A 26,246-nucleotide genomic window follows, 5' to 3' on the forward strand; every position below is an offset into this window, starting at 1 on the left:
AGTCAAGTGTTGCGGTACTCTCTATGATCATGAATCTCAACCATAGCTGTAACATTGGAAGGTCTTGGGGAGCTCCACCCCAAATTTCCTAATTTATTTGATCTGGAGTATGGCTTGTGTTTTGGAATTTTAAAAATCTCCTGTTGATATTTACTTTGAATTCAAGTATATGTATGGTAATTTTATCACATAGGACTTATAAATAAATGTGCAGATTTTTTAAAGATTTAAATATGATTCTGTTAAAAAAAATTTTTACCAAATCTATGTGTTCTGTTGCCAATGTCTCAAAGCAGTCGTTTCATTTATTTTTTCCAGCATTATATTACATTGGTGCAAAAGTAATTATAGTTTCAGGCTGTGAATTTTAAATCAATTTTCTGCATCCTGCTGGTTGTGGAAGCATTTCCCTGCAAAAAGTTGTTGAGATGCTTGAAGAAGTGGTAGTCAGCTGGCAAGAGGCAAGAATACAGCAGATGAGGCAAAACTTTGTTTACCAATCATTCAACTTTTGAAGCATCGGTTGTACACATATGGTCTGGCATTGTTGTGGAGAATTGGGCCCCTTTCTGTTGACCAATGCTGGCTGCAGGTGTTGCAGTTTTTGGTGCATCTCATGGATTTGCTGAGCCTAGTCCTCAGAAGTAATGGTTTCGCTGGGATTCAGAGAGCTGTAGTGGATCAGACCAGCAGTAGACCACCAAATGGTGACCATGACCATTTTTTGGTGAAAGTTTGGCTTTGTGAAGTGCTTTGGAGCTTCTTCTTGGTCCAACTGCTGAGCTGATGTTTGCTGGTTGTCATATAAAATCCGCTTTTCGTAGCATGTCACAATCTGATCAAGAAATGGTTTATTGTTGTTGCGTACAAGAAGAGAACATGACAGTTTAAAACAACGATATTTTTGATTTTCAGTCAGCTCGTGAGGCACCCAACTTATCGAGTTTTTCACCTTTCTAATTTGCTTCAAATGCCCAATAGCCGTAGAATGGTCGATGTTGAGTTCTTCGGCAACTTTTCCTATAGCTATAAGAGGGTCAGCTTCGATGATTGCTCTCAATTGCTCGTTGTCAACTTCTGATGGCCAGCGACTGTGCTCTTCATCTTCAAGGCTCTCATCTCCTTTGCAGAACTTCTTGGACCCCCGCTGCACTGCACGTTCATTAGCAGTTCCTGGGCCAAATGCATTGTTGATGTTGCGAGTTGTCTCTGCTGCTTTACAGCCCATTTTGAACTCTATAAGAAAATCACTTGAATTTGCTTTTTGTCTAACATCATTTCCACAGTCTAAAATAAATATAAACAGCAAATAATAAATCATTAGCAAAAAAACATAAAGTGAGAAATGCGCGTTAAAATGATGTATAAAATAGCCACATTTATTTAAGAATGTATTGCAATATCAAACAACAAATTTCCACAATGCTAAAACCACAATTACTTTTGCACCTACCTAATAGTTTCAGCCTGCTTTGATGAAATTATATTGAAGTGATTAAATCAATTTGTAATGCATCTATTCATCTAAGAAATATTTATTGTCTATTATTTATATTCACTGTGCTAAGAACTATATCTTTAACCTTGTTGTAAGTTGCCTATAGCAAAGGGTTATATACATTAACTTGACAGTGAAGTTTTCTCATAATCCTGATGTTTCAGAAGTATGCTGGTCCATGTACAAACAACAATATTTATGACCAGATTTCCAATTCTGAAAAGGATTAACTCTGAGAACATCTCTCCCAGAGAAAAAAAACAGCACAAATATAGCTAATTCATACATTGTAAAAGAAAAAGATTTTGGCAAAGTTGTAAACAAAGCAAGCTAAGCCTACATGAAATTAAAAAATTTAAAAAGGAATGCTCATAACATCATGGTAATAACATAAAATTTGAAGAAAATAGTTTATATGCTTATTTTGTGAATAGCATAAGCATTAATTCTTATTTATAAGTGAGGGATATATGTGTGGAAGGGTCAAATTTGATAGCTAAGTGTATGTTTTTCTATATTAAAAGAAAGCATGTGATCTAATTAAATTTGGAACTCTCTCAGTATCTGAAATGCAATGACATGAGCAATAATGTCTCTAATGTTTCTTTTCCCTCCTAAGGAAAACAAACCTATAGAACATGAGAGAATAAACAGAAATGATATGAAAATTAGAAGCATTAAATATCTTATCTCATTCAGCTACTTGGTCCTTTATACAATGTCCAGGCAACAGAAAATCTGCCTCTAAACACAGATTTGTTTGGCAAGTAGAAAAGATCACATCTAAGTTGAATTGTCACACAGATTTAGAGATTTTCAGTCTATTTCATTTTGCTGCAGCAAGTTTCAAATTTCTGCATCATTTTTTTTATTTCGGCATATTATGGGGGTACAGATTTTTTTTTTTTTTGCTGTTTCAAGGGCATAGTTGTCCATTAGCAGCAACCTCTTTGCTATCTTGACACTAATTATTTACATTGAAGTGTCTATATAGGTTGAGCAGCCTTAATTTGAAAATCCAAAAAGCTCCAAAATCCAAAAATTTTTGAGCCCCGACATAATGCTGCAAGTAGAAAATTTCACCCCTGACCTCAAGTGGCAGGTGGCAGCAAAAACGCAGGTACATAGCACACAGTTTATTCAGTGTCCCCAAGGGAAAAAGGCCCATTCAGCTGTAATATAACTTTTCCATGCACATCCAAATTTCTCTACACAAGCACGTCCACAAAGTATAATAAAATAGTATGTGTGTAGGCCAGATGGCACCAACAGCAGCTTCCCCATGATGTCTCACATGGGAGCAAGACCTATGTGCATTACTCATTGGGTTTTGTGGCTTATTCTCTGTTCTGTGAGGTAAAGATACAGAAAATGTCAAAAAGCCTTCAGGTACCCTGTGGGTAGCAGTGATAAGAAAAAGAGGAAGCATTTAAGTTTATCTGTACAACAGAAAGTCAACTGTTGGAGAACCTGCACAGTAGTGCAAGTGTAAAATGTTTTGCAGAAGAGTATGGTGTTGGAATGACCACCATGTATGAATTAAAGAAATGGAAGGATAACCTGTTGAAGTTCTATGCTTCAAGTGATGAACAGAAATTAATGAAAAATAGAAAAATGCCATATAAAGCTAAAAGTGAAGATCTCCATTGTGTATTGAAAGAGTGCATCCATCAGTATCACTTAATGTTGAGCTGATCATGAAATATGCAACGTCTATCACAATAAGCTTTGAATTGAAGGTAACTTAAAAGTTAGCATTCAACAGGCTAGCTATAGAAATTCAAGGGAAGACATGGTATTGAATTTTTAAAGATTTGTGTTTATAAAGCATCTGTTGATCATAAAGCACTGGAAAAATTCATTGATGAGTTTGTTAAGGTAATCGATGATGAAAATTTAATGCCAGAGCAAGTCTATAATGCTTATGAAACATCACTGTTTTAGAATTATTGCCTCCAAAAGACATTTGCTGCAACTTATGAGACACCCCCTACAGAAATTAAGGATGTCAAGGACAGAATAACTGTGGTGGGACGTGCTAATGCAGCAGGTACGCATAAGTGTAAACTTATCGTAATAGGCAAAAGCTTGCATCTTTGCTGTTTTCAAGGAATGAGTTTCTTACAAGTCCATAATTATGCTAACAAAAAGGTATGGGTCAGCAGGGACATTTTCTCTGATTGGTTTCACAAATGTTTTGTACCAGTGGCTCATGCTTACTGCAGGAAAGCTGGACTGGATGATGACTGTAAGATTTTGTTATTTCTTGACGACTATTCTGCTTATCTGAAATTTTCATCAAAAAGAAAGTTTATGCCATGTTCTTTCCCCCAAATGTGGCTTCATTAATTCAGCAATGTGACCAGAGTATTCTTTGATCAATGAAAAGTAAATATAAAAACACTTTCTTGAACAGCATGCTAGTGAACAGTTTAGCATGAAGGATACCATATAGGCTTTTGTCAATGCTTAGAACACAGTCACTAAAGACACTGCTGAGCATGCCTGGGTGACCTCTGGCTTGCGACTGTGTTCAGTGATGATGATGAACAACATCGTGACTTTGAAGGATTCCATGTGTAAAGTGAAATAAAATTATGTCTGACCTCCTTATACATGCTAAAAATATCTCTTCAGAGTTAAGCTAGAAGAAGTGGATATTTAAGAAGTTTTTAACAATCATAATGAGGCTCCAGTTGTCCATTCATTGATTGATTGGTGAAATAGCCAAAATGGTTCTGAATCAAAGTGATCAGGATAATACTGATAATGAAGATGACATTATTAACAATGCAGAAAAAGTGCCTATAGATGACATGGTGAAAATGTGTGTTGGGCTTATTGAAGGACTATAGCACAGTGCATTCATAGCAGAATAAGAAATTATATCAGTTAATAAAATCAAAGAAAGACTTCTAAGAAAAAAAATAGTCTTAATGAGGCAGATGATTCTGGAGGAAACATTTTAGAAAGCCATCCAGCAGAATGCCTCCCATCCCTAGAGGACTCACTTCCTGGTCTCTCAACAACCTCTAATGTTTATCCTCACCTACAAAAGCAGTACAGTGTACAGTAACTTTTTAATCAAAACAGCTTCATAGGTGAAGACCGAAAGCCTGCAGTTGTTTGTTGTTGCTGTTGTTTAACAGTTGATATAAGTGTCCTGCTGATTCCGCTGTGCTGCTTACTTACTCTAAAACACATTATTTTTGCACTGTGCATTAATGGTATTTCACTGTGCATTAATGGTATGTCTTTTTTTTACTGTTAAGTACTTATGTGTGAATAAGTGTAAGAAAATGATTGCTTATCAGTAGTATATAAATTTGAGTCAGATATGATGGTGATGCCAAACAACCAGATTGTCCACGTGAGTGACTGACATGGTGATACCCTTGCTTTCTGATGATTCATTGTACACAAACTTTGTTTCGTGCACAAAATTATTAAGGATATTGTATAAAATTACCTTCAGGCTATGTGTATAATGTGTATGTAAAACATAAATGAATTTTGTGTTTAGACTTGGGCCCCATCCCCAAGATATCTCATAATGCATATGTAAATATTCCAAAATCTAAAAGAAAAAAATCTGAGATCGAGAACACTTCTGGTCCCAAGCATTTCAGGTAAGGAATATTCAACCTGTATGACATTTGGTGCTTTCAGATACAAATTCTTAACTGCATACTTCCAATAATTTTTTGACATGCCACAGTTCTTACAGCAAATTCTGACTCTCCACATATATTATCTATAACTGAGATATTCAGTATGTCAGAGCTTGCAGGTTATGTTTTTGTTTTGTTTTGTTTTTAGAGATAAGGTCCTGCTGTGTTGCCCAGGGTGGAGCGGTGGCATCATCATTGCAGCCTCAAACTCCTGGGCTCAAGCAATCCTCCCTCCTCAGCCTCATGAGTAGCTGGGACTACAAACCCACACTACCATGCTCTGTTTATCAGTGGTAATTTTTCTAATCTTGAGCCTCTTAGACTCTTGGGCGCAGCAATGACTGGAGAAAATCTGTGAGATATTTTGGTTCTCTATTTCTCTACAGGCCTAAAAATCACTTCCTCAAGAATACTTGTGAAAGAAAACACCAATTAGAGCTATCTTTTTTCTTCTGCTGAATGCCCATCTTCTGATGGATATTTAAGTAATTTAAACTGCAAAAATGGTTCTTCTTGAGTTTAATACTTAAATCACTTAGCAAGCATTTATTCATCTTTAGTAAAAATATAGTGATGCTTCAAAAGCTAAATTTTAGGCCAATCTATCTAAATCCAAAATCCAAGTTTGGCTAATATTACATGATTGAGAACAATTTAAAATTAATACATGTTCTCCATTTCATATTTAGGGAAACGGAATTTGCCAAAAAGCACTTTAATACCATTAATGCAATTAAAACCAAACACTTTTATGGAATTTGTAATTAAAACTAGTTTTTTTTTTTATAAGAGGAAGAAGAAGAGATAGAACTGGAACAAAGGATGGGCCATGTCACATGGATTTTATGGAAAAATAACATAAAGTTACCCCATCAGAAAAATATCTTATTTAGGATCACTGGTAATTAGTAGGTTTCAGAGTACAATATTTATAGCAATATCTTACCTTAAGGGTTGTCTTACCCTCCATAATTAGAATATAAGATGACAGTTAGTGGGTTTCATAGAAAAACATAACATTGTTTTACCACAAAAATTATCTTGTTCTCTCCAACTAGACTCTAAGCCCCTCAAGAACAAAGTCCATGTCTGCTTTGCTTACTAGTGTATCTTCAGACCTGGAGGCTAGAATAACTGGATTTGAATGAATTGTAATGCATGAGGAAAAGGCTCCTTACTGGAAAGGCACGAAATACTCTATTATTGCCTAAACCTGGAGCAATCCTCTAACATCATTGGACCTGAGATATGAGAATAAAATAAGAGAGTTAGACCCAATATTTGCTTAAATTCCCTTCAGCTTTAAACTTATTTTAACCCTAAGATGATGAATGCTTCAAAATCCTAACTTATAAATTGTGATTCTACTACTGAGCTTTATTAGAAAATTGCTGCAGGTAATGTCATGTAATGGGACTAGGAGGGCACTTGGAGTCATTTATCCTTAACAGTGTGGTCTTAGGGATAGCATAGACTTTCTCTGTTCTAAAGTCTCCACACACATGCAATAAAAACTATAACAGCCTCCAATCTGTTACAATCAAATTAATAATATTCTACACAGCAACATAGTAGTTAACAAATGGTAGCTATTAAAACTGAAAACATATTTATAAATAATAATAATATAGGATTCATGTGGAGGCTGGAGCCATATTGATCTATTTCTCACATATTACCAATGTTGGACCAATGCCTTATATATAATGATCATTGATTAAATATATGTTGAAATATAATTAATACTGCTACTATTAATAATTATAGAGGAATAGGACTGAAGCTCAAACATTATGTTAGCATTATAATTCCCTATCAATCTACAATGTTCAATCAACATTTTACCTAGCTATTTGCCCTATAGTGTACATATTTTGGAATCATCATGTTCAATTTTTTTTTACCCGGATTAGTTTTCTTCTCCTCTATTCCTTCTCCCACCTGAATGAAGAATCCTAGCTTTCTTTTTGTAGTATCCTAGTGGCTTGCTACCAATCTGTCCTGGTACTCCTGTGTCGCACTTAATCATTCAATACCTGACTCCTAGTCAGATAGCAAGCTCCTATAGAATGTAAACTTCCTTTTTTGCATTTTTCAATCCTCAGTACCTATTTCTGCCATATAGTAAGTGCTCAATACATATGTATATATTTTTGTATTGAGTGAGATTTTGAGTAAATGAAGGAAGCAGAATGAATATGATAAATGCTAATTAAATTTTCAGGTACAAATTAAGTACAAGACATGAAACTATTTCCTGTATTTTGTTTATAAATAGAAACAATAGGATAAATCAATCCTTGGAAACATGTTTGTTATGTAACAAAATAGACTGCAAAATGTCTTTTTTGTCACACCAGCCCTGCTCACTCCCAAAGTTCTTTTCTCAGAGGGATCATGTTGCTCATTATGATGTTATCTAAAAGGAAATAAAAAAAAATATTCTTATTATTTTCCAGATTAATTAGACAGAATAATAAGAGAGAGTTAGCCAAGTGAAGATTGGTTAGATTTAGAGAATGAGAATAGAATTAATATATCTTTATCAAACAATAGATTCCAATTTAAATCATCCGGAGACCTGGATTTAAATTTTGCATCAAACCACGCAATTATGTTTTCTTTGGAATTGGTTTCTGAATTCCCTATTAGTTGTTCCAATTTCTCACAAATGTAACATCATGTGAAGGACATAAAAGTAGAAACATTTTTCTATTTTTCACATTTATTTTGCTTCCAATACTATAGGAAAGGAGGCAAATGCTAATTATCTTGTTTACAATCATCTAATTATTGGCAGGAGAGGGATTAAGAACCTCCTCCTAGCAATATCTCTCTAGATTCAAAATAAACACCACAATTAAGAAAAAAGGCAGCAACTAGAGAAAAAAAGGACCTGAATTTGACCAGCCCATTTTGTCTTCCAAAATGAGCTAGTACTTTAATTAATAGTCCAAATCAAACAGGAAAATTTACTGAGAATTCCAGCTAATTCCTAATGCCACGGGAAACAAATAATGGAAGCTCTCCTGTTGTTTACTCAACCTTATATAAAAACAAAAATTGCTACTAGTAGAGGCTGTTTAACAATTTTAGCCTGTTTTTGCCTCCAGCAACAAATAGTTCATGTAACATAAGTACACATGGAGAAGAAGCCTTTAGACTTGCAACACTGAAATAATGTTATAAAGAGGTGTCAGTGATTATAGCTGACAGCTATTGTACACTTGCTTTATATCAAATACTTTTGGGAGTATTTTATTAATACATACATTATCTCAGTTGATTCTTATAGGTACAAAACAAAACAAGGCAGGAGAGGAGTGCTGTTTTTTCTGTTTTATACATAACAGTAACAAAGGCTGAGGCTTTGTGAGTATATGAACTTTGACCAGTGCCACACTGGTGGCACAAGCCCACGCAATCTAACTCTTAGAACCCATGTTTTTCCCCGTTGATCTCATCACTGTGGACACTGGGAGAATTGGGTAATATTGTCATAAGAAGAGATGGTGAGAGAAGGCAAAACTCTATACCACTTATTTCAAATAAAAAGTAAATTGATTTTTACTTTAGAAAAACTCAAACATGATGGTAATTGAGGTTAAGGTCCCCAATTTCTCCATTGCTTTATAGAAGTGATACCCATACAACTGTTTGATTTCTCACTCCAAAGGCTGCCTCAGTTGGCTGATTTGATCTCCTGAAAGTGTGATTTATTTCCCCAAGTAATGGAATTTAATTGTCAATACACTGTGTGAATTAATACCATGTAGATTTCTCCCTAAGCCGAATTCTATCTCCCTAACCAAAGCGTGAATAAAATTTATTTGTTTTGTTTTAGCTTTTCTTTTTTGGTTTGTTTATTTTGTTTTATCTTCCACAGAAGAAAATAGATCTTTCACTATGTGACTAAAGAACCAAAGAGAAACACATACACACATGTTCACAGTTTGGAGTTCTCCGTATACCATGTTAGCACAAGGTAGGTCATAAAGAAGTATTCAATGTGGAATCCTATTAGGAACTAATCCAGAAGGGCTCAAAAGAAGACCAACAATAATGATTACCTTTTAATATCATGGATGATTTTTTTGCTTCCATTCTACAAACATGCCATAAAGCTTTGTTTTAATCACGAATGATATGTAAGAAGAAGAGTATTTGGATTGTGTCCAGAGAAAGTATATCTGTTCTGTTCTACATACAAAATAGGATCAAATAGAAGAGTCACCAAATTGCTAAAAACTAAAACAAAGTAAAAAAAATCCCCTTGTCCTAAGTAGGACTGAAAGCAAGGTCTTTTCAAGTATCTTTGGCCCTAATTGTCTTGTGGTTAACAAATCTACTTGGAATATGCTTGCACTGTCCTCAGCTGGAATATATTGTATTTTAAAGGTTGAAAATAATAGTCAGAAACAGTTGATACCAGCATAAAATGTAGTATAGCTCAGGCCTAATTACTAACCACATCCTATTCTCAGTGGTACACAAAAGTAGAAACTTTTGAGGAAGCTACAGACAAAATTAAGACAATTAAGACTATTAAATACACACAGTGACCCCTAGCAGGTTTACCAGTGACAGTACCATCATGTGTAACATGCTGTTCCATACTTCCTTTGAAGCCTGAGTCAAAATTGATCTCCCTCATGGGTTAGAGATAACTCTTGGTCTGCATAACAAGTATTAAAAGGGAAAAATAGTAGAATGTTTTAAATATACAAGTAGAAATTTTTGACATCTAGTTTGAAGTCAATTATAAGTGGATTAGACAGTAAGACAACTAGAAGCCTAATTAACTGAAATATATATGGTTAAAGAAAAGAAATGACTTCTTTTTGTAGTCATTTGAGTGAAAAATACTAAACAATCTGTGCACACTAATTTTTTTTTTATTTCAGCATATTATGGGGGTACAAACCTTAAGGTTACATATATTGCCCTTGCCCCCCCCCCCGCCTTGAGTCAGAGCTTCAAGTGTGTCCATCTCCCAGATGGTGCGCATTGTACTCATTATGTATGTATATACCCATCCCCACCTCCTCCCTCCCACCTGCCCAACACCCGATAAATGGTTTTTTTTAACGTTTTGTTTACATTTTATATCTTTGCCCCTCCCTAGCAATGGTTAGAGGTATCCTCTTCCCCTCCACAATGCTCACCACATCCCTCAGATGTGGGTCTACCCCCCATACCCCAAATCCCTGATGAACACTACCACCACTTGAGCACCATAGTGTTAATCAGTCAGTACCAATTTGATGGTGGTACATGTGGAGCCCATTATTCTGTGTCACCTCACTTTGGATAATGAGCTTAAGCTCAATCCAGGATAATATAAATGGTACTAGCTCGCTGTCGTTTCTTAGAATTGAGTAATATTCCATTGTAAACATATACCAAATTTTAATAATCCACTCATGAATTGACGGGCACTTGGGTTGTTTCCACGTCCTTCCAATAGTGAATTGTGCTGCCATAAACATTTGGGTGCAGATATCTTTATCATAGAATGTCTTATGCTCTTTGGGGTAGATGCCTAATAATGCATGTTGCTGGGTCGAATGGTATTTGTATTTTTAGCTCTTTGAGATAATTAAAAAAAAAACTCAATTGTGTATATTATTTCTAATTAGAAATAAATAAATTAAATTTGGAACCACATAAATATCAATTTTGACAATTTTATCTAAATTTTAATGCTTTTCTGAATAATATCTTTAAAAATGTTTAAAAATAAAAAGTGTGGTATAGACATTTTAACAATGTTGATTCTACTGATCTATAAGCATGATATGTTTTTCTATTCGTTTGTGTCATCTGTGATTTTTTTATTGGTGCTCCACAGTTCTTTTTCTAGAGATCTTTACCTCCATTATTCCCAGGTATTTTCCCAGGTATATTCCCAGGTATTTTATTTTCTTTGTAGCTAATGTGAATGATATTGAGTCTTTGATTTGACTCTCAGCTTGACTGTTATTGGTGTATAGGAATGCTACTGAGTTGTGTACATTGATTTTATAACCCAAGATTTTGCTTAATTTATTTATCAATTCCAGGAGTCTCTTGGTGGAGTCTTTGGGGTTTTCTAGGTATAAGATCATATCATCAGCAAAAAGCGATAGTTTTGCCTTCTCTTTCTCAATTTGGATACCTTTTATTTTATTCTCTTACCTGATTGCTCTGGCTAGGACTTCCAGCACTCTGTTGAACGAAAGTGATGATAGTGGGCACCCTTGTCTTGTTCCAGGTCTTAGTGAGAATGCTTTCAACTTTTTCCCATTCAGTATGATGTTGACTGTGGGTTTGTCATATATGGCTCTATAATTTTGAAATATGTTTGTTGAGGGTTTCTACACCTAGTTTGTTGAGGATTTTTATCATGAAAGGGTGCTTGATTTTGTTGAATGCTTTTTCAGCATCTATTGAGATGATCATCTGGTCTTCAGTTTTGCTTCTGTTTATGTGGTGAATCACATTTATTGATTTCCATATGTTAAACCATTCTTTCACCCCTAGGATGAAGCCCACTTGGTCATGGTGGATTGTTTTTGTGATGTACTATTGAATTTGGTTTGCTAGTATTTTATTGAGGATTTTTGGATCTATATTCATAAGGGATATTGTTCTGTACTTTTCTGTTTTTGTTGTATCCTTTCCTGGTTTTGGTATAGAGGTGATACTGGCTTTGTAGAATGAGTTGGGGAGGAGTCCCTCCCTCTTGGTATTATGGAATAATTTCTGCAGTATGGGTATCAGCTCTTCCTTGTAGGTCTGGTAAAATTCGGCTGTGAATCCATCTGGTCTGAGACTTTTTTGTGGGTGATGGGCACACTTATATCTATGACTCAAGCATTACAAAAATGATCCATGTAACCAAAAACATTTGTACTACCTCAATATTTCAAAATTAAAAAATGTGCCTTAAGAGTAGGAAATGTATCTCATCTATGCAAAATTAATTTTCCAAATACATTTCAAGAGGATGAAAAGTCCTATTTGTGAAAATTAGCAGTTCTTTCTCCACATGGGACAAAAATATAAATATATTCTTATCATCCAAATTTTGCAGATGTTCTCAATCCTAAGTAATTTATTTGCAGCTCTCTGTTCCTGTTTCTTTTTTTTTAAACTTCAGCACACACAAAAAAAGGCCAGAACAGGGAATCTGGAGATCATATTAACTACTTTATTTTAGGATGAACAACAATAAAAAGTAAGTCCTGGCACCTGTGAAGAGAAAATAAAAGTTTGTTTAAAACAAATCTTAGGTTTTATTTTTCCCCCAGATGTCAGACCTATTATACAAACTTACAGATTGGAATCTGCTACTTGAAAGAAGCAGTTGGCTGTGGAGAGAGCCAAAGACGCGATTTTATAACCAGCAAAGGTTTGAATTATTCATAAGGAAAAGGCTTTTTTTTAATTTTTAGAGATAAATCAGTTACTACATTGATGAAGTGAAATTAAACTAAACTGGTCAACAAAAATATGGACAGTAAAGATTCTGAAGAATGAGAGTAGGCAATGTATTCTTAGGTTCAGTTCTTTGTTAGGGCAGGAAGGGAGGAGGATGTAGAATCTTGTATAAAATATTTTAAAAGAAGATATGAACATTTAGGTTTGACTTTTCTTTGCAGCAGTGTTACTTGTGCATATTACCCTGCTAAATGTGTGCTTCCTAAATATTGCCAAGTGAGATTTCCCATTCCTAAAACAAATGCTAAAAATACAATCTTCAGTGGGTGAGCCCATTCATGTTTTGAATGTAGCAATATCCCAAATTATTTGGATGTGTTGGTAGGTCCCTATGTACTTGCCTATGAAGGTTAGAAGACACATAATAAATATTTATGATTTACTGACAACTTGGCTTTGGAACAGTATTTTGATAGAATTTCTGATAATTGAGGATATTTTTAGCCTATTTTCACAAATCTTTTAATGTCTAAACCAGAGCAAGCAGATTTCATCTATAAATAGGAAATAATCTCTAAAACGTCATCACTATATTTTTATTCAAGAGACTTTAAAATTTATCAAAACATGTAACTATATATGTGAGTGTACATGCATACATTTGTGTACATACATTTTGAGTAACAGTTCATCCTGATATCTCTTTTCTCTTACATCTCAGTCTAGAATGCAGAAGCGTATAGACTCAATGTTATTTGCAAATAAACAGTGAAAATACTTTACCTGATTCATTGCTCTTCCATGAATATTTATGTTAATCTGAAATAGTCTCAAAAAATGCTGCATTTTCAACTAAGTCTGCACTAAGAACAATGTATTGGGTAGCCTTAGTCTGGAAAGAGCAAGGCCAGTAAAGAGAATAAATATTGATGAGGATAATGATAGAATAGACATGTGAGGAAAGCAGTCTAGACTGAAGATTGAGGCTTTGGCAACAACACTTAGAATAATGGAATGTAAGGGAGAATGAAGTGTCACCAATTTATTGTCAAATAAAGCCAAAATGAAAGAGCACTTCTGGAGTTCTGCCTACATGTGAGTCTATCTCAAGTTGATAATTACAAAATGGTAAGGATTGTGTGATTGATCAATATGGACTAGTGAAATGCTACTCTCTTCTTTGGAACATTAAACGAGCTTGGGGGTATAAAGGTGAATGGTATTGTCAGTTTCTCTACCAATTAGTAAGATTCAAGGGACTTCAACATTATTTATTTAATATAATGTGGTATTGTTTTTACCTTGGGTTGTTGCCAACTCTTTTGATTAACAAACAAGAATGGCTGATACAATCCTATTCTCCATTAGAGTAATTCCCAACAGGACAGATGAGTGGCCAGGTTAGGTCCTTTGGACATGACCTGGAAACCTGAGACATGGGAATAAGTGCAGGTTTACAAATAGGGGTCTCTTCTATGCACCTGGTAAACTGAATAAGTGTTCAAGCCAATCTATATTGGTATTTTTCATCCCAATTTTTACATACAACTTTGGATGGTTCTTTTTCAGGACTTTTGAAGTACAGTCAGAAGAGATGGCCAAGCTGAACCAGGTAAGTGGAAATTAATTCAGAGAGTTAAAATTTCTCAAAATGCATAACTATACATGCATTTGTATACACTCATTTGGGGTATCAGTTTATCCTGAGAGATGTTGGGATAAAATCCCAACATCAACATGAGAACATGAGGAATTCTATACAATATTAATCCCACCACAACCCCAGCTTGGCTTTGTTCCTTCTTGCTGTATATTGAGGTAGAAGATAGGCCTTTTGGCTTTTATTTGGCTCAGGGTGAACTTTCTCAGGTGCCTTTACAAAAAACACTTGAAAATTACTACAGTTATATTTTAGTGTTTCCTCTTGATAGTGTCTGAATTTAGATATCTAGAGAACTTGGCTCAATCATACATTCATTTCTATTATCTCTCTATCTCTCTCTCTATATATATATAGATATATATATCTATATATAGAGAGATATATTATATATAGAGAGAGATAGATCTATATATATATATAGAGAGAGATATATATAGAGATAATATATATATATAGAGAGAGATAGATATATATTATGAATACATACACCAACTAGATTTCTAAAACAGCTATTTCCAATATGCTGTAAGGAAGAGGTAACTAGGTTTGAATAAAAAAAGGACTGACCCCTAGTCAGTTAAATATTTGGATACGGCCATCCAATAAAGCTTATCTAGTATCCAGTTGTAGAAATTTCTAGGGATATTAAGATAATCTAAATCTGGATTGTGTTTTTGAGAAATTGTAATCTCCTGGGTTTTGTCTGGTATATGGTAAGCACACAACTATTTTTTGTTGCCTGAACCAATTTAAATAAAAATCTTCTCATTTAGCATTAGAATATGTATCTTACCCTTTTAAAGTATGCCTCTTGGTAAATATTTAGGCATGTAAACCATTGTCATATAATCCTTAATTCATTGACTATAAAGAAACCAAGTTAGATGTAAGTAATTGCCTGCTTACTGCCTCATTCAATTAATCATGAAACACTTCTTAGGTACCAACCATATACCAGGCACTATTGTGGTCATTTGAAATTTGTAAGTGAACAAAGAAGAGCCATTTCTCTCACAATATTCTATATATTCTTCAAGTAGTCTGACAGTAAATGGGTAGTTAACAAATGGCTCTAATTCACATTTTTAAAATTGATCCTCTTTTTAACTATATTTGGGCCAGCCAAAATTCACTACCTCATGATATTAATAGCTTCTATGGTTTGAATGTTTGTCTTTTACCAAACTCAAATTTAATTTTCATTGTAGCAGTATTAAGAGGTGGGGTCTTTAAGAGATTATTAGGCCTTCGGGGATCCATCCTCACAGCTGGGTTTCATGCCTTTAAAAAGAGCTTCTAGCCGGGCGCGGTGGCTCACGCCTGTAATCCTAGCACTCTGGGAGGCCGAGGCGGGCGGATTGCTCAAGGTCAGGAGTTCAAAACCAGCCTGAGCGAGACCCCGTCTCTACCATAAAAATAGAAAGAAATTAATTGGCCAACTAATATATATAATATAAAAATCAGCCGGGCATGGTGGCTTGTGCCTGTAGTCCCAGCTACTCGGGAGGCTGAGGCAGGAGGATTGCTTGAGCCCAGGAGTTTGAGGTTGCTGTGAGCTAGGCTGACGCCATGGCACTCACTCTGGCCTAGGCAAGAAAGCGAGACTCTGTCTCAAAAAAAAAAAAAAAAAAAAAAAAAGAGCTTCCAGGAGTGTGCTTGCATGCATGCTCTCCCTCTCTCTTGCTCCTGCTTAATAACACAGCAAGAAGGCCCTTGCCAGATTTTGACCCCTTGATTTTGCACTTCCCAGCCTCCAGAATTGTAAGCCAATACATTTCAGTTCATTATACATCATGCAATCTCAGATATTCTGAAAATAGCAGCAAAAACAAAGAAAATTATTAAGGAGAAATGGGGGCTGTTGCTGTAACAAGTACCTGAAAATGTGAAAGCAGCTTTGGAACCCGGTAACGAGTAGAAGCTAGAAGAGTTCGAAGGAGCAGCCTTGCATCTCACCCATATCTAATTTAGATGAGACTCTGGACTTTGGAGTTTTGAATTGATACTGGAGCAAGTTAAGACTTTGGGGTTATTGGGAAGGAATACATGCATTTTGTATTTGAGAAGGGCATAAGTTTGGGAAGCCACAGGTGAAATGCTATGATTTGAATGTTTGTCCCCTCTCAAACTTACGTTGAAATTTAATTGCCATTGTAATAGTATTAAGAAGTGGGACTTTTAAGATGTGTTCAGGCCATGAGAGCTCCATCCCTTATACATGGGCTTAATGACGTTAAAAAGTGGCTTCTGGAAGTGAGCTCTCTCTCTCTTGCCCTCTCTCATCCTTCTGTCTTCTGCCATGGGAGATGCATCAAGAAGACAATTGCCAGATGCTGACCCCTCAATCTTGGACTTCCCAGCCTCCATATTGGTGTGCCAATTAATTTCTGTTTATTATGATTTCTGTTAATTACCCAGTATCAAGTATTCCATTATAGCAGCAAAAATAAACTAATACAAGAACTAAGTTCCCTTGAGTATTTCTATATGAAAAATCAAACTAGAACCATAGATAAGTACATAACACATTTGTATGCAGTAAGTTACTTTAAAGTTTACAGCCAGAGATTGACTTTTGAAAAGTTATAAGCATCCTGGGTAACACAAAGTACAGAAAAATAATGAATGAAGCAGAGTTATTACAATGATGGTATTTCAAATTTCTATTTGATAAGTGCTCTGAATACAGATTAATAAGTGTTCTAGTAACAGGTGTACATTTTATTTGCTCAATATTTATTGTCCTGCTTCAATTGATAAGGGAACTAAATTGTTAAATGTGTTAAAATTTGAAAGTAATGCGAAAATAATTTTATTTTTGGGCAATCTAAGTTCTGCTATGTGACTTTTCCTAGGCCTTGATAATAGCTAATTTAGAATTGTTTATTGATTTCTAAATATATTTTTCATGATTTTCTTTACATGTGACTTAGAAATATGACCTTGTTATTATATATGTTAACTTTATAGCAGTAGCTTTCATTAATTCTGACTTTTCACCCACATATTTTGAAACATTGACTTCTGAATTGATATCTGACTGTGTTTTACAGATAAAAATAAGCATACAGACACACATAACAAGATATCAGAAATAAAAATTTTTCAATGGCATTTGCAGAAGACAACATTTTTCTATTATAATTCCTTCTTGACTAGATTATTTATATACTTTACTTTTTAGAGAATTTTTAGGTTTAACAAACAGTACAGAGTTCTCATATATCCTCATGTACCCCTTAACAGTTTCCGTGATTATGAGCATCATGCCTTAGTGTGGTACATTTGTTACAATTGATGAGTCAATATTGATACATTGTTGTTAACTTAAGTCTACAGTTTATGTTAGGGTTCATTCTTTGCCTTTTATATTCCATGGGCTTTGGCAAGCGTATAATGATGTATATCCACTATTGAAATACCATACAGAATAGTTTCACTGCTCTAAAATTCTCCTATGTTCTATCTATTCATCATCCTTCGCCCACAAGCCTAGAAAACCACTGATCTTTTCACTGTCTGCATGGTTTTGCCTCTTACAGAATGTCATATATTTGGAATCATATAGTATGTGGCCATTTCAGATTAACTTCTTTCACTTGGTAATGTCTTTTCATGACTTGACAGATTTTTTTTATTATTTCAAAATATTATGGGGACACAAATGTACATGGGCTGCTTCTGTTATGCTTGAGTCAGGATTATAAGTGTGGCAATCACCCAGATATTATTCATTGTATCTGTTTGGTAGGTTTTGCCCATCCCGTCTTCCCCTCTCCCCCCTTGATTGATTTCCACTGAGTTTTACTTCCCTCTGTGCACATGTGTAATCATCAGTTACTTCCAATTTAATAGGGAGTACATGTGGTGATTGATTTTCCATTCTTTAGATACTTCACTTAGGATAATGGTCTCCAGTGCCATCCAAATAGTTTCAAAAGGCCTTAATTCATCCTTCTTCATGGCTGAGTAGCATTCCATAGTTCAAATATACCACATTTTGTCAATCCACTCATGAATTGATAGACACTTGAGTTGATTCCACATTTTTGCAGTTGTGAATTGTGCTGCAAGTGTCTTTCTAATAAAATTACCTCTTTTCTTTTGTGTAAATACCCAGTAGTGGAATTGCTGAATCATATGGTAGGTCTACTTTTAGTTCTTTGAGAAATCTCCATACTGTTTTCCTTAGAGGTTGTATTAATACTAATTTGCAGTCTCACCAACAGTGTAAAAGTATTCCGTTTTCTCTGTATCCACACCAGCATCTATTTGTTTGGGACTTTTTAATAAAAGCCATTCTAATTAGTGCAAAGTGATACCTTATTGTGGTTTTAATTTGCATTTTCCTGAAGTTTAGTGACTCTTTTTTCATATGTATATTGGCCATTTGTCTATCTTCTTTTGAGAAGAGTCTGTTCAGATCTTTTGCCCATTTTTAGTGGTTTTTTTCTTTCTTTCTGATTTTCTTGTGCTCTTTGTAGGTTCCTGTTATTAGCCCTTTATCGGATGTAGAGCTTGTGAATATTTTTTTCCCATTCTGTAAGTTGTCTATTTGCTCTGTTGATTATCTCTTTTGCTGTGCAGAAGCTTTTTAATTTAATCAAGTCCCATTTATTTATTTTAGTTGTTGCTCTGATTGCAATTTGGGGTCTTCCTCATAAATTCTTTGCTTAGACTGATATGTAGAAGAGTTTTTAAAACATTTTCTTCTAGTGTTCTTATGATTTCATGCCTTCCATTTAAGTCTTTTATCCATCTTGAATTAATTTTTGTGAGTGGTGAGAGATATGGATCCTGTTTCATTCTGCTGCATGTGACTATCCAGTTCTTCCAGGACCATTTATTGAATCAGGCTTCTTTTCCCCAGTGTATATTGTTGTCTGCTTTGTCAAAATATAGTTGACTATATGTGGATGGTTTATATCTGGATTTTCTGTTCTGTTCTATTGGTCTATGTCTCTATTTTTGTGCCAATACCATACTGTTTTGGTTACCACAGCCTTGTAGTATACTTTGAGGTCTGGTAATGTGATGCCTCCAAATGTGCTCTTTTTGCTTAAGATTGCTTTGGCTATTCAGGATCTTTTCTGGTTCCAAACAAAGCATAGAATTATTATGTTTTTATTATTTCTAGATCTGTGAAGTATCATGTTGGTATTTTGATGGGAATTGCATTGATTCTGTAAGTCACTTGTGGTAGTATGGACATTTTAGCAATGTTGATTGTACTGATCCATGAGCATGATATGTTTTTCCATTTGTTCATGTCATCTGTGATATCTTTCCTCAGTGTTTCATAGCTCTCTTTGTATATATCTTTCCCCTCCTTGGTTAAGTATGTTCCTAGCATTTTGTGTGTGTGTGTGTGTGTATGTGTGTGTGTGTCTATTGTGAATAGTATTGAGTCTTTTATTTGAATCTCAGCTTGACTGTTAGTGGTGTATAAGAATGTTACTGATTTGTGTACACTGATTTTGTAACTTGAGAGACTGCTGAATTTATTCATCAATTCCAGAAGTTTCTTAGTGAAGTCTTTGGTGTTTTGTAGATATAAGATCATATCATCAGCCAAAAGTAATAGCTTGACCTCCCTTTTCCCAATTTGGATACTCCTTTATTTCATTCTCTTGCCTGATTGCTCTGGCAAGGACTTCCAGCACTATGTTGTATAAAAGTAGTAAAAGTTGTTGGGCATCCTTATCTTGTTCCAGTTGTGAGTGGGAATGCTTTCAACTTTTTCCCATTCAGTATGATGTTGGCTGTGGGTTTGTCATATATGGCTATTATAATTTTGAGACATATTCCTTCTATACCTAATTTTTTGAGGGTTTTTATAATAAAAGTGTGCTGGATTTTCTCAAATTCTTTTTCTGAATGTATTGAGGTGATCATATGGTCTTTGGTTTTTGGTTCTGTTTATGTGGTGAATCACATTTAATGATTTCAGTTTAAGTCCAGTGTTTCTTTCTTCATTTTCTGCTTGAGTGATCTGTCTAATTCTGTCAGTGGGGTGTTGAAGTTCTCAGCAATTATGATGCTGCTGCTCATCTCTTTGTTTAGGTCTAGTCAGATTTGCCTTATGAATTGGGGTGTCCCTGTGTTAGGTGCATAAATATTTAGGATTCTTATATCTTCTTGTTGAATTATTCCCTCTACCATTGTACAGTGACCATCTTTGTCTTTTTTACTATTGTTGATTTAATACCAATTTTATCTGAGAATGGCTACTGCTGCTTTCTTTTGGTTTCCATTTGCATGGAATATTTTTTCCATCTTACACCTTGAGTCTGTATGAGTTCTTGGAGTTAGATGTGTTTCTTGGAGACAGCAGATATTTGGATTGTATTTTTTCCTCCATTCAGCCAGCCTATGTCCTTGAGTGGAGGCTTCAAACCATTCATTTTGATTGATATTAATAGAATTAATATGTGGGATGCTGTTTTGCTCATCCTGTTGGGTAGTACCTTATTGCTTGGTTTTATTCTTTGTACTATTGTTTTATATGAGCTCTGAGCTTTATATTTTGGCTGGTTTTACATTGGTGGGTTTCTATTGTGCTTATCCATTTATACTGAGGTTCTGATTATTTCCTGCAGGGCAAGTCTGATCTTGACAAATTCCCTCAGTGTTTACTTATCTGGAAAAGTCTTTATTTCTCCTTCATATATGAAACCTAGTTTTGCAGGATACAAAATACTTGGCAGGCAGTTGCCCTCTTTAAGAAGACTGAAGATGGTGCTCCATCCTTCCTGGCTTGTAAGGTCTCAGTTGAGAAGTCTGTCATTAGCACTATGGGTTTTCCCTTGTTATATACTGGAGATTATCACCTCATGGCTCACAGAAGTTCCTGTTTTGTGTTTACTTTGGCCATTCTGATGACTATATTCATTCCTCTAAATTCTCTATTCTTTATTTTTGACTTACTAATTTAATTCAAAAGAGTTGTCTTCAAGCTGTAAGATTCTTTCTTCTGCCTAGTCTAGTCTATTATCAAAACTTTCTACTGTGTTTTGTATTTCCTTAAATGAAATTTTTATTTCCAGAAGTTCTATTTGTTTTGTTTTCATTTTTTAACGTCGATCTCTTTAGTAAATTTTTCATTCATTTCCTGAATTGTTTTTCTGCTTTCTTTAACTTGGTTTTCCATTTTTTTCTTGGATTTCATTGAGTTTCCTTACAGTTCATATTTGGAATTTCAACAGTTTCAATATTTTTATTTTTTTTTAGCATCCATTGCTGGAGAGCTGGTGTGCTCTTTCACTCTGATCTTTCATACTTCTGGAGTTCCTTCACTGATTCCTGTCATTTGTGGCAGCTGTCACCTCTTATTTTTGGATTTTCTTTTGTTTCGATGGGGCTTCCCTCCTCCCCCCCACACACATTTGTAAAGGAGTATCTGTAGAATATGTTGGGTAAGAACCTTTGGCTTTGTTTGTGGGTGCTTTGATGGCTCTCTAGGCTCTCAATAGATATCTTGATTATAGATACCCTTAGTGTGGTGGTTTTCTCAGTTGCTAGTTGTTTGTAGGCTGTAGCAGTGGTAAGCTATGTGTGTGTTCAGATTCCCTGTCTCTCTTTGATGAGGGAGGATGGAGATCTTTGAAATCCTTTTTCTTTTCCCAGCCCTGCAGTCTTCTTAACAGTGTGAATTGTATTGGCACACCCAGTTTAATCTCTGAGACAGTAGGTGTTGCTTGTGGGCAAGAATCAAACACACTCTGTATGATTGAGTCACTAAATGCTGTAAAGGGCTGTGCAAATTGACCTCCCTCTCAGTAGGTGGTACTTTCTGGAAGGTAAAAGCTGCAGTGTTATTGTTGGGACCTGTGACTGGCTCTAGCCCTTCATGAGAGGCATTTAAATGTCACACATGGTGGGCAGGGCCCTAGAACTCCCAGGAGACTCCTTATTCTCAAGCACAGCAGAGCTGGGTTGAGGAGTGTGTCTGAGCAGTGCTGGGTTGGGTGAGCCTGCCCTTAGGCTCCACAAAAGCTGATAAGGTAGCCGTTTCAGCAGGGATCAAAGGTCTGTTCCGAGCTTTTGAGGAAAGCCTCCAGAGAGGGGTTGGAGTGGATCCACCCAGCCAGAAAATCTGCTTATGGAGGCAAGACCATCTGAGATTCACAACCTAGCTGCCAGGAGTGGATTTCTCTCTTTCCTCCTTTCTCCTGCTCCATGGCATCCCTCTAACATCTGCTAGATGGCAGAAGCTCAAATTAGCTGAGCTTCCCCATGATAGCAGTATGGGCTTGGGACTTCCCTATCCAAGATTATACCCTGTGCTGAGAGCACAGCCTTCCTGTTATTAGAGGTGTGCTCTGTGAGTGCACTGTAGCAGGGACCCACACTATGCTCTTTTCAGTTCTGCCCATGTAGGCTCCCTTGTCTCCTCAGATTAGTTCACAGATCTCCCCTCCATGGCTCTGAGCCACATGACTGAATCCTGGGAGTATAGGATCTGACCTGCTTGCCTGTCCTGAAGTCTCTGAAGATCAATCCCTGATCATGCCAGGGAAAAGAGTGCTAGTCCTGAGTAGCCTGTGGGGTACTCAAGCAGATTTGATTTCCCTCCACTTCAGGGTGTGCCCTGCTTTGATGAAGTAGCCAGGTAAGCAGCACTGGGGAGGACTAGTGAGCAGGAATCTCACTGTCTGAGCACCCCTTAGTCCTCTGAAGGTCTTTAAAAGGAAAGGTTTGAGGCCCTTTCTGTGGAAGCCCTGGTGTTGTATATGCACCAACAGGTGGGACACAGAAGCTCCTGAGAGCCTGGGTTCAATCATCTCTTGCAGCAGCCACGGATGTGGGAGGAGAGGCGAAAAAGAGTCTGGATGGAGGAAAGCTAGCACTCTGTTCATCTCCTTCCCTCTCTTTGGAAGGCAGCCTACCTGGAATATCCATGCTCTGGGGTCACTCAGATTCCTCAGGACCCACTGGCCCCACATGGATCCCACAGTCCAGGCCAAAGTTGGGAAATGTTTGTGTGGAGACAAGCAAGATGAAAACTGTGGTGCTGAAGCCCCCTGAGGTGGAAAAAAGTGCGTGGTGGGTGGAGAAGCAATATGGCATCTGCCATCTTGGCTCAGGTGTGTGGTGACAGGAAGTGCCCCATGGGGGCTGGCAGCCTGGTGCTTTATCTTCAAGAATCTCCCAGTACACTGCAGCAGCAGCTATCTGGCTCATGAGGGCAGACAGGCTCTCCAGCAGCTCAGGAGCCTGCTGACTGCCAGAGATTTGAGGCATGGAGATACACACTGCTCCACCTACCCTGTCAGCAAGTATCTCTGGTCAGCCATCTTTCTATTGGACCTGTTACTAGATTTTAATTAGTGTTTTGAAAACTCATAAGACATGTCTACTAATGTTTCTGTGTTTTGAAGAAAATCCTATTTGTACTATGATAGGTACAAAACCATTCTGCCCCTAAACCTCTCTTTTTTTCCTAGTTGAACTTGTATTACTCACATGTGCTAAAAATTGATATAATGTTTTTGCCTATTTGAAAAACCATTTTCATTCATATACTACTTAGCTCATATATTTATGAGAAGCAATATGTTAATGAATGAGTTAAAGTCAGTGTCTTTAAATGAGAGATTTGTGAATGTTTCGATAGCTTCACTGAAACAAATGCAATTTTTTCACTTATTCTAATATATATACTTGGCAGTTCCCTTATATCATCTTAATTGAATTTGGAAACAACTTTTCATTTTCTAAAATGAACTTTTTTCACGTTAGTGTCATTATCCACTTATATTTTCTTCTCACAAGTTAACTTTTCTTATTATATTAAATTTTGCTGTTCATAATTGTCACAATTTTTCCACATCATTTACATTACAAAAGATTAAATATTTTAAATCAGTAATATGCAATAAAATGAAAGATATTCAAATTCTGGCTAGCATTCCCTTTTTCAAGCTTACAAATTGACTGCCAAGAATTAGCTGTGAAGCTCTATAAAAAACTCTGCCAAAATCAAAATATCAAAGTTCCACAGGGACAATCAAATATAGTGAACTAATAAGAACTCCAAATCATAGCAGTATTATAAAAGAAACAAATGAAATTGTAATATGACCATACATTTGTATATACTCTTGGCCAATGAAAATTTGTTAGAACATATGAGTTAATAAGTCCATCATAAATGCTTGTGTTCAACATAGTCTAAGACACACAGAAAATTATTCTCTCACATGAAGACATATATTCTTTTCTTTCTTTTTTTTTTTTTTTTTTTTTTAAGACAGAGTCTCACTGTGTTGCCTGGGCTAGAGTGCCATGGCATCAGCCTAGCTCACAGCAACCTCAAACTCCTGGGCTCAAGTAATCCTCCTGCCTCAGCCTCCTGAGTAGCTGGGACTACAGGCATGTACCACCATGCCTGGCTAATTTTTAATTGTTTATTTTTAGTTGTTTGGCTAATTTCTTTCTATTCATGGTAGAAATGGGGTCTTGCTCTTGCTCAGGCTGGTCTCGAACTCCTGAGCTCAAGCAATCCTGCTGCCTTGGCCTCCCAGAGTGCTAGGATTATAGGCGTGAGCCACTGCCCCCAGTCAACACATATATTCTTGAAACTGAAGAGGTGGTTGAACTATGTAGGTAACATGTTCCAAGAAGAAATTGGGGGGGGGGGATATATGAGTTTCTTCAGTGAGATTTCTCAGCAGAAACAATTTACTTAAAATTCAACTAAATTATTTACTGATACCTATTAAGTATTAAGCATGGCCTAAAGGATTTTACAGTTTAGTGGAGGGAGGGTTTAAGGGATAAACAGACACAAACAAGTTATTTTAAATATGGTAATTACTGTACTAGGGAATATACTCAGGGTATAATGATAGCTTAAAGGACATCTGCCTGGGGAAATCCAGAAAGGCTGTGGAGTAAAGATGATACTTGTGCCGAGAAGTACTCAGGTAGGATAAGCTCATGTTATTATTCTGAAAAAAGAGCATATTCAAAAGAATGAAGATGGAAGACTGTGTATGTGTATGTGTGCATGCATGCAAGCGCATTTGGAACAAAATTGTATGGGGGTGAGAGAGAAAAATATATATAGGAGAAGATAAATACCTCATAATTACTGTTAATAAAAGTTTTCACTTTAATTTTGTAGGCAAATAAGCCTCATTGAAGGTTTTACCACAGAATCTACATCTTTTTTTTTTTTAATTATTTTTTTTATTTTGGCATATTATGGGGGTACAGATTTTAAGGTTTCAATAAATGCCCATTTCCCTCCCCCCAAAAGTCTGAGTCTCCATCATGACCATCCCCCAGATGGTGCACATCTCACTCACTATGTATGTATATACCCGCCCCCCTCCCCCCTCCCACCTGCCCAATACCCTATTACTGTAGCACCTATGTGTCCACTTAGGTGCTACTCAGTTAATACCAGTTTGCTGGAGAATATATCTGGTGCTTGTTTTTCCATTCTTGGGATACTTCACTTAGTAGTATGGGTTCCAGCTCTAACCAGGAAAATATAAGGTGTGCTATATCACCATTGTTTCTTAGAGCTGAATAGTACTCCATGGTGTACATATACCACATTTTATTAATCCATTCTTTGATTGATGGGCACTTGGGCTGTTTCCACAGCCTTGCAATTATGAATTGTGCTGCTATAAACATTCGAGTGCAGGTGTCTTTTTTGTAGAGTGTCACTGGATCATTTGGGTAGATGCCCAGCAATGGGATTGCTGGATCAAATGGTAGATTCACTTGTATCGCTTTAAGGTATCTCCATATTGCTTTCCACAGAGGTTGAACTAGTTTGCAGTCCCACCAGCAGTGTAGGAGTGTTCCTCTCTCTCCGCAACCACGCCAGCATTTATTGTTTGGAGATTTTTTGATAAAGGCCATTCTCACTGGGGTTAAGTGATATCTCATTGTGGTTTTGATTTGCATTTCCCTGATGATTAGAGATGTTGAGCATTTCTTCATATGTTTGTTGGCCATTCTTCTGTCTTCTTTA

General features: G+C 36.1%; 1 pseudogene; it reads right to left on the reverse strand.

Annotated features, from left to right (window-relative positions):
* Positions 1-345: 345 nt before the first annotated feature.
* Positions 346-4,054, reverse strand: LOC142865817 (histone-lysine N-methyltransferase SETMAR-like; annotated as a pseudogene).
* Positions 4,055-26,246: the final 22,192 nt, after the last annotated feature.

The sequence above is a fragment of the Microcebus murinus genome, chromosome X, assembly GCF_040939455.1.
Source record: "Microcebus murinus isolate Inina chromosome X, M.murinus_Inina_mat1.0, whole genome shotgun sequence".
Lineage (NCBI taxonomy): Eukaryota > Metazoa > Chordata > Mammalia > Primates > Cheirogaleidae > Microcebus > Microcebus murinus.